A 16,792-nucleotide genomic window follows, 5' to 3' on the forward strand; every position below is an offset into this window, starting at 1 on the left:
GGTGCTTTGTGACCACCTAGAGGGGTGGGATAAGGAGGGTGGGAGGGAGACGCAAGAGGGAGGAGATATGGGGATATATGTATATGTATAGCTGATTCACTTTGTTTTAAAGCAGAAACTAACACACCATTGTAAAGCAATTATACTCCAATAAAGATGTTTAAAAAATTATTTTTCAGGTACCTACTAGAGAAAGAAAAACGATGCACTTGTGAGAACTGTTCATTCTTTGCTTCAACCTAGTTTCATATAATACAGGCTTGTCTTGAACAATCTCACATTTTGCAAAATTGAGCACTAAAAGTAACAAGACTCGTGGAAAAACAGAACTGGGTCTATATTGGAACTTTTTGACCAGAGCACTAATATAAACAGTAATACCCCTAATAAAGGATCCCAGTAAAGTTAAATCTCTACTAGCATCACTGTCAGAAAGCTCTTTGCAATGTTTTACCTGTGCTTCCTTCTTCCAGATATAGATCCTAGAAGGCATACACTTTTGATACTTTTCATCAGAATTCTTTTTTTACTACATTATTTTAATTCATGGTGAAATGTCTCCACATCTGCATTTCCCCAGACAGCTGAACATAGTGGAAAGCCTAGCAATTCTTGAAGCAAATAAACAGCCACTTTTTGCTCTAAAGGAAGGCACTTTGGAGATTTTCTGCCTTTTTTTTTTAAGCTCTTTATGTATTGCAAAAGTGGTCTTTTTAATTTTGAGAAGCTTGCCACTGATTGCTTCAAAACAGTAACAGGCTGGACATAATTGTGCATGAACCAACATAACCTCCACATCATACTTGTAGTATGTTTTAATTTACCAGTAGTGCATGAGGTGAATCAAATCAAAGAAAGACTGCAGAAGAACCAACTATAGTACCAGCTATTACAAACCCTGGGAATCTTATTTCTTCAGGTGCTTTTCAACAGTCAACAGAACAGAGACTCCCTCAAGGACACAAAGTACAGCAGGGGTTCATGGGCTAATGGCACTCACTCACTCCTCCAAAAAAAAAACAGAATGTACTTAAAAAGTCTTTGAGGTGAGTAGAGGACACTTTTAATTTTTATTTATTTAAAATTTACACACCACTTATTTCCAAAAATGACTTTTGGTAACTGCCAGAGAGGAAGGGACCCATGCCAAAGAGAATTTCATGCTCTTTTTGTTTGTCATAACATATAAATCAGACATAATGTCTACCTAAGTTTTAGTGGCTCCAAATGGATTGAGAGCTTAGTGATTAAGAACACAAATTTTGGACCCAAGCAAATCTAGGTTTGAATCTTGGCATGTCACTCACTAGCTGTGTGACATTAAATTAGTTCCCTTCTCCAAGCCGTGGTTCCTTCCTCTGTGAAATGAGGCTAATAACATCTGACACATTTTCATGAGAGCTGGGTAAGATAGCATATGTAAAGCAACGCAACAAATGATAACTAAAAACCTTTTTAAAAAATTATTATTATTTTGTCTTTTGTCAAGAGTAGATCTTTTTCACTGCAATCGTATATCTAAGCATTATCTATCTACATTTTATATGGTTTCAAAATTGTTAATTTATAGAAGAAATTTATTTTTAAGCTTCTATAGGCCCTATTTATTTTTGAAATGCTAGCCCAAACTTATAATATATACCCTGGCACCCTTTAGTAGTACTGAAGGTCATTGAAATCACATCACAGTTATTGTGAATCCAGACAAGTAAAAGTGAAATGTCAAGAACTAAAAGTAATTCAGGGAACTCACTTTGTTTAGTCAATAAAAGTGATTGGACCTGGTTATCTTTCCTGCCTCTTTCATTAGCCCAGGAGACAGTTGGAGGTTATAACTTAAGCTGTTTCTAAAACAAGATAAAAGAAAGAACCTCTTCCTGAGTATTAATATTTTAACAACCTGTTGATAAACCTAGCTTTCTAAGTGCATGTTTGAGAAAAATAAAAGGAACATGGGTATTGGTCGAACTTTTTTTTTTTTTTACTCTTGATTAGTTTCAAACTGAAGCTTTTAGTAATGATCCTGGTTTGTCTGTGAGTCAGGAAAACACATCATAACCTGAAAAAGAATATATGCTCCATACTGGCCCAGTGCTAGATGGTGCCTCTTCAAATTGCTACCTGTCCTTCAGACTCTTGCTACTTAAATTGTCATCCCCAGACCAGCAGCAAGAATCACCTGGAGCTTGTTAGAAAGGCAAGATCTAGGATCCTACTCAGACATACTGAATCAGAATCTGCATTTTAACAAGATCCTGGGCTGATTCCAATGCATTTAAAATTTGAGAAGGCCTGCTTTATGTGTGTCTCTAACTTCAGTGCCTTTTCCTTCCCTTTATTCTCCTCCAAACAACATCCCAGAGTCCCCTACTAACACCTTGGTAATGTTTAATACAATTTCTACTATAGTCCAATATATGTATTTCCCCCAAAATGCATGATTTTCAAAATCATACTAAAGTAACAGGGTTGGTATGAAAAATAGTGTTGGGAGATCATTCAAATTTTAATCTGCTTGGTAACCAGAGGCTCTAACCAAAACCATAACTGGTACCTCCAGAGATAACTTGGGCAGCTAGGCAGGCACTGAGCATGTTTGGAGGCTGCTTCAAGGACATTAAAAATTCACACAAAACAATAAAGTAGAAATGCTGGCTTACAGGTGCAGAGACAATGCAAATGGAAGTGATGCTCTGGACAGGAGGATGAACAAACTACCCAAAGGGGAAAGCTGGTTAAAGTATGGGTTCAGCTTTCTGGAGAGGAATCCCCAGGGTAAGAGCTCATTTTCCATTGTCTTAAAATATAGCCAAAAGGACTCCTATCTGTGTAATATCCAAGCTAATGGATTTTTCTTTTCCTGCAGAAGTTTCTAATTATTGCTACACCAGCACTTTGCCTAGAATTGGTCACATATGAACCAACCTAACTTCACTTTTATGTTGACATGATTCCCATATTTACAAATGACATCAAGATCACAGTCATTCTACAAACAGGTATTCTGACACTATTATAGTCTTTCCTATAAGAGGAAAAACAAAATATCCCCCTGAACTAATTAATTCTCACTAAGGTGTTAAGGACTCATTCTAGGTGTATGTGAAAAGACCAATATACAATATTCAGAAACAAATTTTAGTGACAATATTTCAGATATTTTAGAGAAGATGTATTTTAAAAGCGTTTTTTCTCAAAATCCTTTAAGCTACACAATACAAGCAAACGCTTATACCCTGCTGTCGCCTTTCTTCCTTCCCTCCTTTGTTCTTTTCTGCCTACTTTCCTTCAACTGTCATCTATGGAGCATCACTACGTGCATGGCATTGTGTTGGATGCTACAGATAAAAGACCTAATGGGAAGACCACTTTTAAGAAAAGTATTTAGAGATCAAGGAGAAAAACCACAAAAGTTGATCAAAAGGATTATTTTTTATGAAATAAAAATCTGTATAGAAACATTAGAGGGAAACAAGTTATTTATCCTGAATAGATTACCAAGGGCTCACCTCATGAGCAACTACAAGTATTGGAAATACTATTTGATCAATTAGGTTGTCCAGCAATTCTCAGGGATTCTGCAAAGAGAATAAAAAAGTGACTTAAAAACTGAGAAAAGGGGATTTGATTAGGTGTTTAAAGAACGATCCTAAAATGTGAGAGAAAAAATGTTGTAATGGGGCATAATGCTTGAAGTGTGGAAAGGTCAAAGCTGGCCAACTTAGAAGGAGGGTTATTACCTAACAGAAAATTTCATCCCATTTCTCCCAAATACATTTGATCTTGCTCTTCCAGGGCATTTGACAATAACTCACTCACGTGAAGGTGGGCAATTATCATTTAGGCCATACAAAAATTACACAGCAGTTTGGTCCACATGGAAATTCTGTCCTGATAAAGTAGAGGACAGCAATGCAATTCATTAGCACCTTAGTCCCTTGGTTGGTAGAACCTCCCCTTGTGTGTGACAGCATCACAATTATCTTTATCATCACTGTCACCACCCCGTCCATAGCAAACATTTATTATGGAATTCACTATGTGCCTGACATTCATTGCACTTAAGAGCTTAATTTGCATTCTCTCACCTAATCCTCACAAAGTAAGACTATCTCGTGCCAATGCCCACGTGGATTGGGAGGACACTGTGCAAGTGAGATTAAAATACCTCAAGTCTCACTAAAATCGGTTAGCTGAAATCCTGCTACCTTTAGGCATTCCAAATCCTGGCCTTTTGACAAAGTTTCAGTTATGCAAGATGAAAAAGTCTGGAGATCTAATATACAGCAATGTGACTAGAGTTAACAATACAGTACTGTATCATTGAAATTTGCTAAGAGGGTAGATCTTAAGTGTTCTTATCACCACAAAAAAAGAAGGAAGGGAGGGAGGGAGGGTTGGAGGGAGGGGAGAAAGAAGGAAGAAATTGGTACCTATGTTGGGTGATGGATATGTTAATTAGCTTAGTTGTGGTTATTTTACAATGTATATGTAAATCAAAGCATCAAATTGTAAAACTCAAATATACATTTTTTATTTTGTCAATTATATCTCACTAAAGCTGGGAGTGAGAAGGGGAAAGAAAGTAATTCCTGTTAGCCACAGGCTTTATAAGGATGAATATCAATCCCTGACCTGAATTTCTCTCCTCCCGCCTTATAGTTAAGACTTTCTCTAAAGGGATTGGCAATGTGATTTCCTAAAAGATTTCCAGGTAGAGAAATTCCAGAATCTCTTTTGGTTTTCAATTCTATTCCTCCCTCTAGAGAAGTGGGAAGTTGTCCTAGCTATTTTGCCTCACAAATTTGATTCATTTAATAAATTCAACTCTACAAAAACAAACAAAAAAACCAATTCTGGACTTCCGTTAATCATTTTAGGTATTTTAAAACCAATCTTATATAGGTAGATTTAAGGATACTTCTACCTTAATTTTGAATATATCATAGATATGTATCAAATTTACAAACTTTTATTGCTGACAGAATAGTTTTGCATCTTTATGGGTAAACAGAAGGCTTTCCCTCAAGGCGCTAAACTTGGTTACCCTGCTAAAATAGTGGAAAATACATTATTTTAACTGTTCTAGAGTCACAGAACACAAGATATGCATATTCCTGCTAGAATCCCAAATTCAGGTTGCAGCTTCTCCATCATATGTCTTGTCTCTTTCGCATCAAACAACCGCTTCTCCTCCTTCAGCGTGAGTTCACATATTGGGCCCTAGGCAAACTAGCACTTCTATTACCTGGGCTATAAATGCCCTTTACATAATTCCAAAGCATTATACGTTTTCTAGATTGCCACTTCAATCTCTTCTGCCAAAATTGGGAAAATGTAGAAAGTGTATAGCTAACTATCATACACACACACACAAACACATTTGTGTTCTTCATTTATGTGTGTGTATGTGTGTGTACACACAAAGTATATGTGTTTGTCTATGTGTGTTTGCGGTGTGTGTTTTATATGCATGTATATAATATAATGAGGGAGAGAATGAGACTAAGAAAAAATGAGAATAAGAGAAAGCAATTTCTAAATTCTGTATCCAATATATTATTTAACTCTAACCCATATAATGTTCAATAGCTTTGCATTATAGTTACACATGATTTTAATGTCTTAACTACCAAGATGAATATCTTTCTAGTTTCACTATCGATCCCTTTCTTTACCCCAACAAAAATTAACTATATTTAAGTGTTACCCATAATTACGCTAGTCATTTTTATTCAGTGGAAGTTCTAATATATCAATGTGTTACACATTGCATTTTTGTATTTCATCAACAATGTTTTTTAGTTTTAATTTCTTTCCAGCTTATATGCTGCTTGAATATTTTAATTAAGTCTTGCCAATTTTTTTTTTTTTACTTATTAAAGATACAGAGATGAAAGAGATTAGGTAGATTTACAGACTTTCTAAAACTATGACTTAATTATAGAATAGGTATCAGTATCATGCTTTCTCTTACGAAAGAAGGTACATATCCTATGCAAATGCTCCTATAAAACATTAAAACACAAACATTAAAGTAAAAAACAGAGCTTTGTAAGTTATACATTTTATTTTCTGTAATTTTTATAGCACACTTAATCTAGCAAATAATTCTTAAATAATGTTTGACTTACTGTTGGAGGTCATCGAGAGGATGTGACTGCTGGTTTGACCCGGATGTGAGCTGGACCCCAGCAATTGGAAGCTCCTCACCCCCTCCTCTGTTTTTGGAATGTATGTTCTGCTTGCCTACTGCTCCCAGGAGCTGCCCCCAGGATACAGCCTTGAGCTAGTGATGTGGTGATGAAACTCTCTGGACTGGGTATGTGACTGAACCTGGTTAAGGTCTCAACATAAACTTTTTTTTCTTTTGCGGTATGCGGGCCTCTCACTGTTGTGGTCTCTCCCGTTGCGGAGCGCAGTCTCCGGACGCGCAGGCTCAGCGACCATGGCTCACGGGCCCAGCCGCTCCGCGGCATGTGGGATCTTCCCGGACTGGGGCACGAACCCGTGTCCCCTGCATCGGCAGGCGGACTCTCAACCACTGCGCCACCAGGGAAGCCCAACATAAACTTTTAAGACTGTGGTGGGCTGGCGTGGAGATCTACTTGTCTTGCAGCCTCGTAAGTTCCCTTGCTTGTTAAACCTGCCAGCCACCAATCTGGAGTGGTCTGTCTCCCTCTTTGGTCTCTCCCTGCCCTCTGTGTCCAGAGGCCATTTTCAGATCATACCTGGAAGTTCCTGAGGTTGTGAAGTAACACTTTCAAAAAACCCAAGGTTTTCAGTAAGCCCCCAAATTATTGTTTTACAAATGTATTTAATTTAATCAACTTGGAAAATTTTCCAAAGGAATAAAATTCACTAATTTTGAGAAATAAAGCAGGACAAAATGTACAGTTATATTTTCTCTAATCATTTGTAAATAAAGTATCAGGACAAGCCTGGGTCTTAATCTACCCATTTTTAATATGTTAGAGTTTTGATATAGAATTAAAATGATTTACTTCCTTTCTGTTTTAATTTTTTTTCAAAGAAACATAGTTAAACAATAGGAAGAATTTAAGAGGTCAATTAATCCAACTTCTACCTAATGCTTAATGAATAACCTCTATAGCATCCCTTCAAGCAACAGATTCTGCTTGCAAATATTCAGTGAAAGAAAAATCACTTCTCTTGGATCTCTTGAGTTGATAATTTTTGTGAGATTTTTTTTTTTAAGAGCAGCATTCAAATTCTATGAAGACTACTCCAAGAACCCAGAGCTTTCTCATAAATAGTGAGAGACAAAAATGTTTAAGTTATAGAGCTTAAGCTTGAGTAGAAATGTTTTCTAGCCATCTAAGTTAGAAAGACATTGAATCTGATGGAGAGAGCTTGGTCTGGCTTGGTGATGAGTACCTAAACTCTGTATGTTACAGTTCTTTCATCTCTCAAATAGCCTTACTGTCATTTTGGGTTTATACAGACCAGACAAAAAATTTCTCATATTCTTTCTTAAATATTTAATCTCTATTTCCTTCAAAGCAGTGATCTGTACAACATGCAAACATCTTTCCTTCCATTCTCTAGTTCTAAAGCCTCAGTTCCTCAAATGCCATTTCAGCAAGAGACCACGTTTGTCTTTCCTTAGGTTCTCCTCCTTTCTCAGGCCCCTAGCCATAATGTTGTGATTATTCTGGGCACAGACTCTTCCTTCTGTCCTCTTAATTCTTTCCATGACTTACTCCTTCCATAGGATAAATGATTGTCACATAGGATAAATGATCAGTTACATCAAATGGAAAGTCTTCTTTCTCCTCCCTCAGGTCTGGTCTTTTCCTGAGCTGTGTCTCCTAACTCTGATGAAGAGAAATGTTTTCAGAAAGATTTATCCTGCCTTTCCTTAGAGTCTTTAGGCAAATACTTATGACTTCCTTTTATTTTTATGTTTTCTGTTTAAACTTCCCCAAAGAAAGAACCAGGTTGGTTCAAATAGTGAGCAATCAGGAAAGCATGCCCTAATGAGGGAGATTCCTCATGTTACTACCTCATATGCCAGCCTCAAGACTGACCACTCTCAGCTCAGGGGTCCAGCCCTGGCCATAGCACCTGTAGCCCTCATGGTGAAGTTCATGTCATGGATCACATGATGTGTATCATGTATCACATGCTCTGACTTATAAAGTTAATGAACCCCTCAGAATAAGGGAGAGGCCATGTAACTGGCCAGTGGTTTGTTTGGCTTATTGAATATAAACATAACCACCAATAAAACAAGACAAGGAACTATCAGGCAACTTGCACATGAATTGTTATATGTCATAAAAGTTTTGAGCAATAAGAATATATTGCTTATTAAGCAATAAGCAATATATTCAGTCAAAAAAATATTCTTAGGTGGAAAAAATGACAACACAGGAAAGAGCAGTAGGGTGCAGGCAAAGGCATGAAAGCAGGAATGCGCAAGACAAGTGTGGGTGGCTGGAGGGGTTTGGTTGGATTGATTAGTTACTATAAGGGACTGCTAGGGTCCCAGGCATTCAGGTAATGGCTCTTATTCAAGCTTTAGGCCTCATCTAAAATGTACATCCTCACTCAGAATGGCCTTCTATGACTACCCATTCTAAAGGAGACTCATATGTTTTCCTCTCTTATACCATTCTGGTTTTTCCTTGATAGCATTTATCAAATATTGAAAATTATTGATTTATTTTTTGTACTTATTTGTTTGGCGTAGTGGTTAAGTATGTTGCTCTGGAGAGTGGTTGCCTGGATTTGAATACTGATTCTGCCACTCACAAGCTTTGTGACCTTGGACAACCTTCTCTGTATCTTAGTTCCCTCATCCATATAGTGGAAATAAAAATACTGTTCCCCATTGGGTCATTTTGAAAGCAAAAAAGTGATATACACTTTAAAAATATTTTATATGTTTATACATTTTTAAATATTTTTTAAAAATATAAACCCAACGTCTAATATATTGCTTGGCACATAGTACACACTCAAAATTTGAATGTGCTCAAGCTGGGAATTGCTTATAAGAACTACTGGGACCCGGATAAACAAAACTGACAGAACTTTAGCTAAATGGACTCAGAAAAAACAGAGAGAAGACTCAAATCACTAAAATCAGAAATGAAAGTGGAGACATTACTACCAATTATACAGAAAGAGAAAGGATTTTAAGCAAGTACTGTGAACAATTTTATGCCAGCAAATTGGATAACTTACACTAAACAAATTCCTAGAAACAGAATCTATTTAGACTAAATCACAAAGAAATAGAATATCTGAATATATCTACAACTAATAAAGAGATTGAATCAGTTATCATACATTTCCCGACAAAGAAAAGCCCTGGACCTGATGGTTTCACTGGTGAATTCTACCAAAAATTTAAAGAAGAATTAATACTAGTACTTCTCATACTTTTCCAAAAAACTGAAGAGGAAGAAATAGTTTTTAACTCATTCTTTGAGGCCAGCATTACCCTAATACCAAAACCAGACAAAGATACTAGTAGAAAAGAAAATTATAGACCAATATTCCTTTTGAAATGTTATATAAAAATCCTCAACAAAGTACTAGCAAACTGAAATCAGCAGCATATTAAAAGAATGATACACCAAGTGGGATTTATTCCTGGAATGAAAGGATGATTCAATTTACAAAACTCAATCAATGTAATACACCATATTAACAGAACGAAGGGAAAAAAACCACAAGATCATCTCAACTGATACAAAGAATTTGACAAAATTCAACATCCTCTCATGATAAAAAAAAAAATCAACAAATTAGGAATAGAAAGAAATGACCGCATCATAATAAAAGCCACATATGAAAACAATGCAACAATCATCATATTCAATGATGAAAGACTGATAGCTTTTGCCCTAAGATTACGATTAAGGCAAGGATGCCCACTTTTGTCATTTCTATTCAAAAAAGTTCTGGAAGTTCCAGCCAGAGAGACAAGAAAAAAAATCATTCAAATCAGAAAGGAAGAAGTAAAATTACCTGTATTCACAGATGACATTATCATAAATATAGAAAACTCTAAATATTCAGCAGAAAAAATGTTAAAACTAATAAATGAATTCATCAAAGTAGAAGGATACAAATACAACACACAGAAACCAGCTGCATTTCTATATACTAACAATGAACAATTGAAAAGGAAATTCCATTTACAATGGCCTCAAAAAGAATTAAATATTTAGAAATTAACCAAGTAAGACTTTTACAATGAAAATTACAAAACATTGCTGAAAGTAATTAAAGAAGACATAAATAAATGGAAAGAAATTCCATGTTCATGGATAGGAAGATTTAATATTAATACTACCCAAAGTGATGTCAATACTACACAAAATAATCTACAGATTCAATGCAATCCCTATCAAAATTCCCGTAACATTTTTTGCAGAAAATCTCATCCTAAAATTCATATGTAATCTCAAGGGACCAAGACCATTCTATGGGGAAAGGAAAGCCTTTTCAACCAATGGTGCTGGGAAAAGTTGATATCCACATACAAAAGAATGAGTTAGACCCTTGCCTAACACCATATACAAAAATTAACTTAAAATGGATCAAAGACTTAAATGTAAGAGTTAAAATGATAAAACTCTTTGAAGTAAACATAGGACAAAATCTTTGCAACATTGGATTTGGCAGTGATTTGTTGGATATGACACTAAAGAGATAGGCAACAGAAGAAAAAATAGACAAATTGGACAACAAAAATTTAAAAATTTTGTGCATCAAATGGCACTATCAACAGAGTGCCAGGCAACATGCAGAGTGGAAGAAAATATTTGCAAATCATGTACATGGTAAGGGATTAATATCTCTTGTCATATATAGAGAGAACTCCTAAAGCTCAATAACAAAAAAAAAAACCCAATTAAAAAATGGATAAAAAACTTGAAGAAACATTTCTCCAGCAAAGATATACAAATGTCCAATAAACACATGAAAAGATGCTCAACATCACTATTCATTGGAGAAATGAAATATCAAAGCTGCAATGAAATACCATCTCAACCCATTAGGATGGCTACTATATACTGTATGAACAAACAGAAAATAACATATGTGGGCAAGGATGTGGTGAAATTAGATCCTCTGTGCACTGTTGGTGGAAATGTAAAATAGTATAGCCACGGTGGAAAAATAACATGATTGTTCCTCAGTGATTCAAAATAGAAATACAGCTTTTCAGATCTGCCATCTGCGGTGGCACCGCCGCCAATATGCAGATTTTCGTGGAGACCCTGACGGGGAAGACCCTCACTCTCGAGGTTGAACCCTCGGATACAATAGAAAATGTAAAGGCCAAGATCCAGGACAAGGAAGGAATTTCTCCTGACCAGCAAAGACTGATCTTTGCTGGCAAGCAACTGGAAGATGGATGTACTTTTCTGACGACAACATTCAAAAGGAGTCCACTCTTCGTCTTGTGTTGAGACTTTGTGGTGGCGCTAAGAAAAGGAAGAAGTCTTACACCACTCCCAAGAAGAACAAACATAAGAGAAAGAAGGTTAAGCTGGCTGTCCTGAAATACTATAAGGTGGATGAGAATGGCAAAATCAGTCGCCTTTGTCGGGAGTGCCCTTCAGATGAATGTGGTACTGGAGTTTTTATGGCCAGCCACTTTGACAGACATTATTGTGGCAAATGTTTTCTGACCTATTGTTTCAACAAACCAGAAGACAAGTGATTGTATATTGGTTAATAAAAGTCATGAACTAATGAACTTAAAAACAACAAAAAAGAAATACAATATATTAGCAATCCCACTTCTGGGTATATGCCCAAAAGAACTAAAATCTGGGTCTCAAAGAGATATCTGTATACCCATGTTCATAGCAGCAATATTCATAATAGCCAAAATGTGGAAGCAAACCAAGTGTTCACCTACAGATGATGGGTAAGTGAAATATGGTGTATATATATATATATATGCAATGGAATATTATTCAACCTCAAGAAGGAAGAAACTTCTGATGTATGCTACAGGATGGATGAATCTTGTGAACGTTTTGCCAAGTGATATAAGCCAGCCACAAAAAGACAAGTATTTTTTGATTCCACTATTATGAGGCACTTAGAGTGATTAAAATCATAGTGACAGAAAGTAGAATGGTGGTTTCCAGGGGCTGGGAGGAGAGGGGAATGAGGAGTTATTATTTACTAGGCATAGAGTTTCAGTTTTTCAGGATAAAATGTGTTCTGAAGATGGATAGTGGTGACGGTAGCACAACATTATTAATGTATTTAATATCACTGAAGTGTACACCTAAAAATGGTTAAGATGGTAAATTTTATATGTATTTTACCACACTAAAAGAAAATTGGAAAAAAATATGGTTGACCCTTGAACAACATGGATTTGAACTGCATGGATTCAATAGTAAATGTTTTTCAATTGTAAATACTACAGTATAACATGATCTGCGGTTGGTTGAATCTGTGGATGTGGAACTGTGGACATGGAGGAAACTCGGATACCAAGGGCTGGCTGTAAGTTTTATGAGGATTTTCAACTGCACAGAGGGTCGGCGTTCCTAACCCCCACGTTGTTCAAGGGTCAACTGTAGGTATTAAGTAACCCCAAGAGCAATAAGATATATTTAAATAACTAGGGAAAAAGAGACTACAGGGACCTGAATTTCACTCTGTTGAAATGAAACATGCAAATAACTTTTCTTTATGGCAAGGTACTGAAAATGCCACTATATTGAATGCTAGACAGAGTATCATACTGAAAGCTGCTTCCAAGGACTAAAAGAGAGTGTGAGAGGAAGGTTAAATATGCTAAAATCTTTGTTCCACTCAAAGAGTAACACCAAACTCAGCTATTGCTGGGTAATATTTGTCCTAAGTGTTTTTTTGTTTGTTTGTTTTTGTTTTTTGTGGTACGCGGGCCTCTCACTGTCGTGGCCTCTCCCGTTGCGGAGCACAGGCTCCGGACGCACAGGCTCAGCGGCCACGGCTCACGGGCCCAGCCGCTCCGCGGCATGTGGGATCTTCCCGGACCGGGGCACGAACCCGTGTCCCCTGCATTGGCAGGCGGATTCTCAACCACTGCGCCACCGGGGAAGCCCTGTCCTAAGTGTTGATGAATAATGACACATTCGCTAGTAGAATATTAATATAATAGTTAAAATAACAATACTTATTCTGTCCTCTGTCCACACACAAACTTAAATTTTCTAACAGACTAGTTCCTTGCTTGCTCTCTTGTTCAAATTATAAATACTTAATAGTTTAAGTTTAAAATATCTGAGTTATATATATGATATATTACAGCTATATTACAATCACAGGCTCAATATTATATTTTTAATTTAGAGGAATCCAAATAGTAAAAATGAGAGATTATAGAATTACTCCTAAAAATCATTAGTTCTTTGATGAATGAAAGTGGTAAAAAATCTAGTAGAGGTGTTAGGGGATTTGTTTTAATGGATAGGAAAGAGTTGTAATTTCTAAACAAATGGTGACATGAAATTGAGTGTAATTTAAGAACTTAAAGTGTACTTTAAAATGTTTTCAATAAATTTTAAAATGTTCTGAAAACATTCAGCTTACACTATTCACTTATTTAGAATATTTTATAGACCGACCATCGAGATACATATCAGTTCAAGCTTCTGCCAAAAGAGTACAGATATTTAAATTGGTTGTTTGAGAACTGATGAGACTTCATGGCTGGTGCAGTATGAGCAGAAATTATGTTTATTATTGACCAAGAAGGCCCTCAGTTTAATGAAACTTAAACAAGTTTCTTCCTAACTCTAGGCCCCTGGCGATCCTGTTCGTAGAGCATTTACTTTAGAAGACTTGTCATTGTCAATTCTTTCTCTGCCCCTTTAAAAAATCTTCTTGCTATAACCCAGGAATGATTTTCTCTAAGACCTTGGGGCCAACTCTTGGAAATGAAATCATCTAGAATATAGTGCCTTTATTTCCCAGTTTCTGTGGGAGGATAGAAGCCTAATTTAGATGGGCACCAATTAGTTAACACCGATGATCTAATCATAAAGGAAACCATTTGCATATTCAACGTGCGGGACACATCCCATCGATCGATCAATCTCCCTCCTTCCTGTCCTCCAGTGTTTAAAGACACTCACATCATTTGTTTCAGGGGAGTTGAGTTCAGCTTCTATGCCCAATTCCAAGAGCCAGAATAGTCTTCCTTGCTTGTTTAACTTTGTCCAATGAAATTTTTGCATTGACACTGTGAAAGATATGGTCCCAAACAGGCAAAAAAAAAAAAAAAAATCGTTATCTGAACTGCAGTCGTTACTACTGTCTAGTGATGAGCTGGCCTCAGGCATTCACTTGTCAGTAAAAGCTTGTTTAAAAAGACAAACCTTATACAGCCTCCTCAAAAGTGAAAGGCTTAGCTTAATTCAGTTGAAAGAAGGAAGGTGGAATCTCCATTCCAGTTCCAGATCCCAGTAAGGGCTCCACAGGGGAGAAAGGGAAGCAAGGGAAGCAGCTCTCTTCCTGAGTGCACAGACCAGAAAAGAGAGGAACTCACTACGTCAGAGACTAATTTTCTACTTTAGTCCAACATATTTCCAGTGAATAACCATCCACAGAATAATGAGTTTGAGCTACCTCCTGCAGGGCCAAAAAAAAGAAATCCTTACTACCCAAGAAATAAATAATCTTCACATAAGACCTGAATCTTCAAAGGTAAGCACAATTATACAGAACTAAATATATTTTGAAGCAAAACCCTTTTTGTACTTTCTCATCGCTTTTTCTGTGGGTGATAATTTACTGACATATAATGAGTAAAATGGATAAAAGAATATCGAGAGAAAATTGGACAGGTTGTTCAGATAACAAAAGACAATTCTGCCTTTCATTTTTTCTTATTCCTCAGTAGACTATGGATTTACTAAAGCTACAGAATAGCCCTTGTTCTAGGAACTGCCTCTGCAGGTAGAGGGAAGTTGTGAATATATATGAACATAAAGGTACTGGTAAAATACATGAGGACAGAAGTTGTCAACTATTCCAAGTATCCATGCTTTAGGTTAGCCATTATTTTTTAAAACTACATGACAAAAAAGGTCTCATTAAAACAGAACAACTGGGGCTTCCCTGGTGGCGCAGTGGTTGAGAATCTGCCTGCCAATGCAGGGGACATGGGTTCGAGCCCTAGTCTGGGAAGATCCCACATGCCACGGAGCAACTAGGCCCATGAGCCACAACTACTGAGCCTGTGCGTCTGAAGCCTGTGCTCCGCAACAAGAGAAGCCGCGACAGTGAGAGGCCCGCGCACCACGATGAAGAGTGGCCCCCGCTTGCCGCAACTAGAGAAAGTCCTCGCACAGAAACGAAGACCCAACACAGCCAAAAATAAATAAATAAATATTTTAAAAAAACAAAAAAACCAGAACTACTGTTGTCCTCTTATTAACTCAAGATAGAAATCACCCAACGGTGAATAATGGAAATTCATTACAAGAAAAGTATTCGGAAAAATTAAGCCAAAACAACTTGATGTGAGTGAGAGGACAGCATAATTCAGTCAAGAATATGGAGTTATATTTAAAATTTCCATGCAGCTGGAGGCAAAATTTTAAGGTAAAACCATTTAGCTTTTATCTACCCTTCCACCCTTTCTACTGAGCCTCTTCTCTCCTCCTGCTGCATCTGGGAAAGACCCCACTAGCTGGATATCTACACTTCATTTGGTACTTCTTATTGACTGTAGAACTCTCAAAAGCAAAAAATAAAATATCCAAAGTTTCTCTTTCAGGTCTTTGAAGGAGACTGTTTTATTTGGTGGGCACCCTTCCTGTGTACCTTAAATTTCCATAACTAGATCATCTCTGACTTCACCCATTTGTCATTAGATGTTTTATACAAAAATAAACAGCTTACAAGAGTGATTAACCCTAAAACTATTGATTAATCAGAAAACCATAATGATTATTGATAATATACTCTGGTATAACAATTAAAATGAAAGTAACAAATTTTAAAACATAAAACTTCAATACCATGTAAACTTTTAATTGATTCTATTTTGAAAATAAACAAGCTAGTTTTCTCTTATGCTTAATCTACTTTGGGGAAGAAACATATAGGAAACAAAAGAATTTTCCTTGATTTTTAAAGACCTGAAGATTGAAAGAGGTACCAAATAAAATTTCCCCTTGAATTACTCACAGTTTGAGGGACGATGGCAAACGCTCTACTATTTGAAGACAAGGTAGCAATGGAATTCTAAATGTTGATTAGTGCTTCTTGTTAAAAAGTACATCAGGTATAAACCTAAGATTTTGCTCCCAACCTTGCCATTTCTTCAAATTATGCTCGACTTTCATGTTTGGAAAATTATGCTAGTTTGGAAAATTCAAATGAAAGAAAAGGTAGGGAAGGTACATATACAATCAAAAACATGTATCAGTTTACTTGGTGTGAAATATAACTAAAGCAAAGATTTATAATTGCATACATAAAAATTAGCTGAGTAGTTATTTGTTAACTGCTTACCAAAAATATCACAGGGAAAGGTTTTTAAAAAATAATTCATCACTACAGAATTGGCTGTCAGTGAATACAATAATCTCTTTCAGCAGAACAATGCACTTATTAAAAAGTATAATTTGCTGTTTCATCATACCTTCTATCCACCTTGGATTTGAATGCTAATCATTCATGGTTTGCTGCTGTTGTTTGCAACACCTTTAAAATTCATTACAAACTATACCGAGATTGTAAACACCTGTATATTTCTGCATACATATGTATAGAAAATCAATATTGCTATGCT

General features: G+C 36.3%; 1 pseudogene; it reads left to right on the forward strand.

Annotated features, from left to right (window-relative positions):
- Positions 1-11,219: 11,219 nt before the first annotated feature.
- Positions 11,220-11,733, forward strand: LOC102985591 (ubiquitin-40S ribosomal protein S27a-like; annotated as a pseudogene).
- The last annotated feature ends 5,059 nt before the right edge of the window (positions 11,734-16,792 follow it).

The sequence above is a fragment of the Physeter macrocephalus genome, chromosome 5, assembly GCF_002837175.3.
Source record: "Physeter macrocephalus isolate SW-GA chromosome 5, ASM283717v5, whole genome shotgun sequence".
NCBI classification, from domain to species: Eukaryota; Metazoa; Chordata; class Mammalia; order Artiodactyla; family Physeteridae; genus Physeter; species Physeter macrocephalus.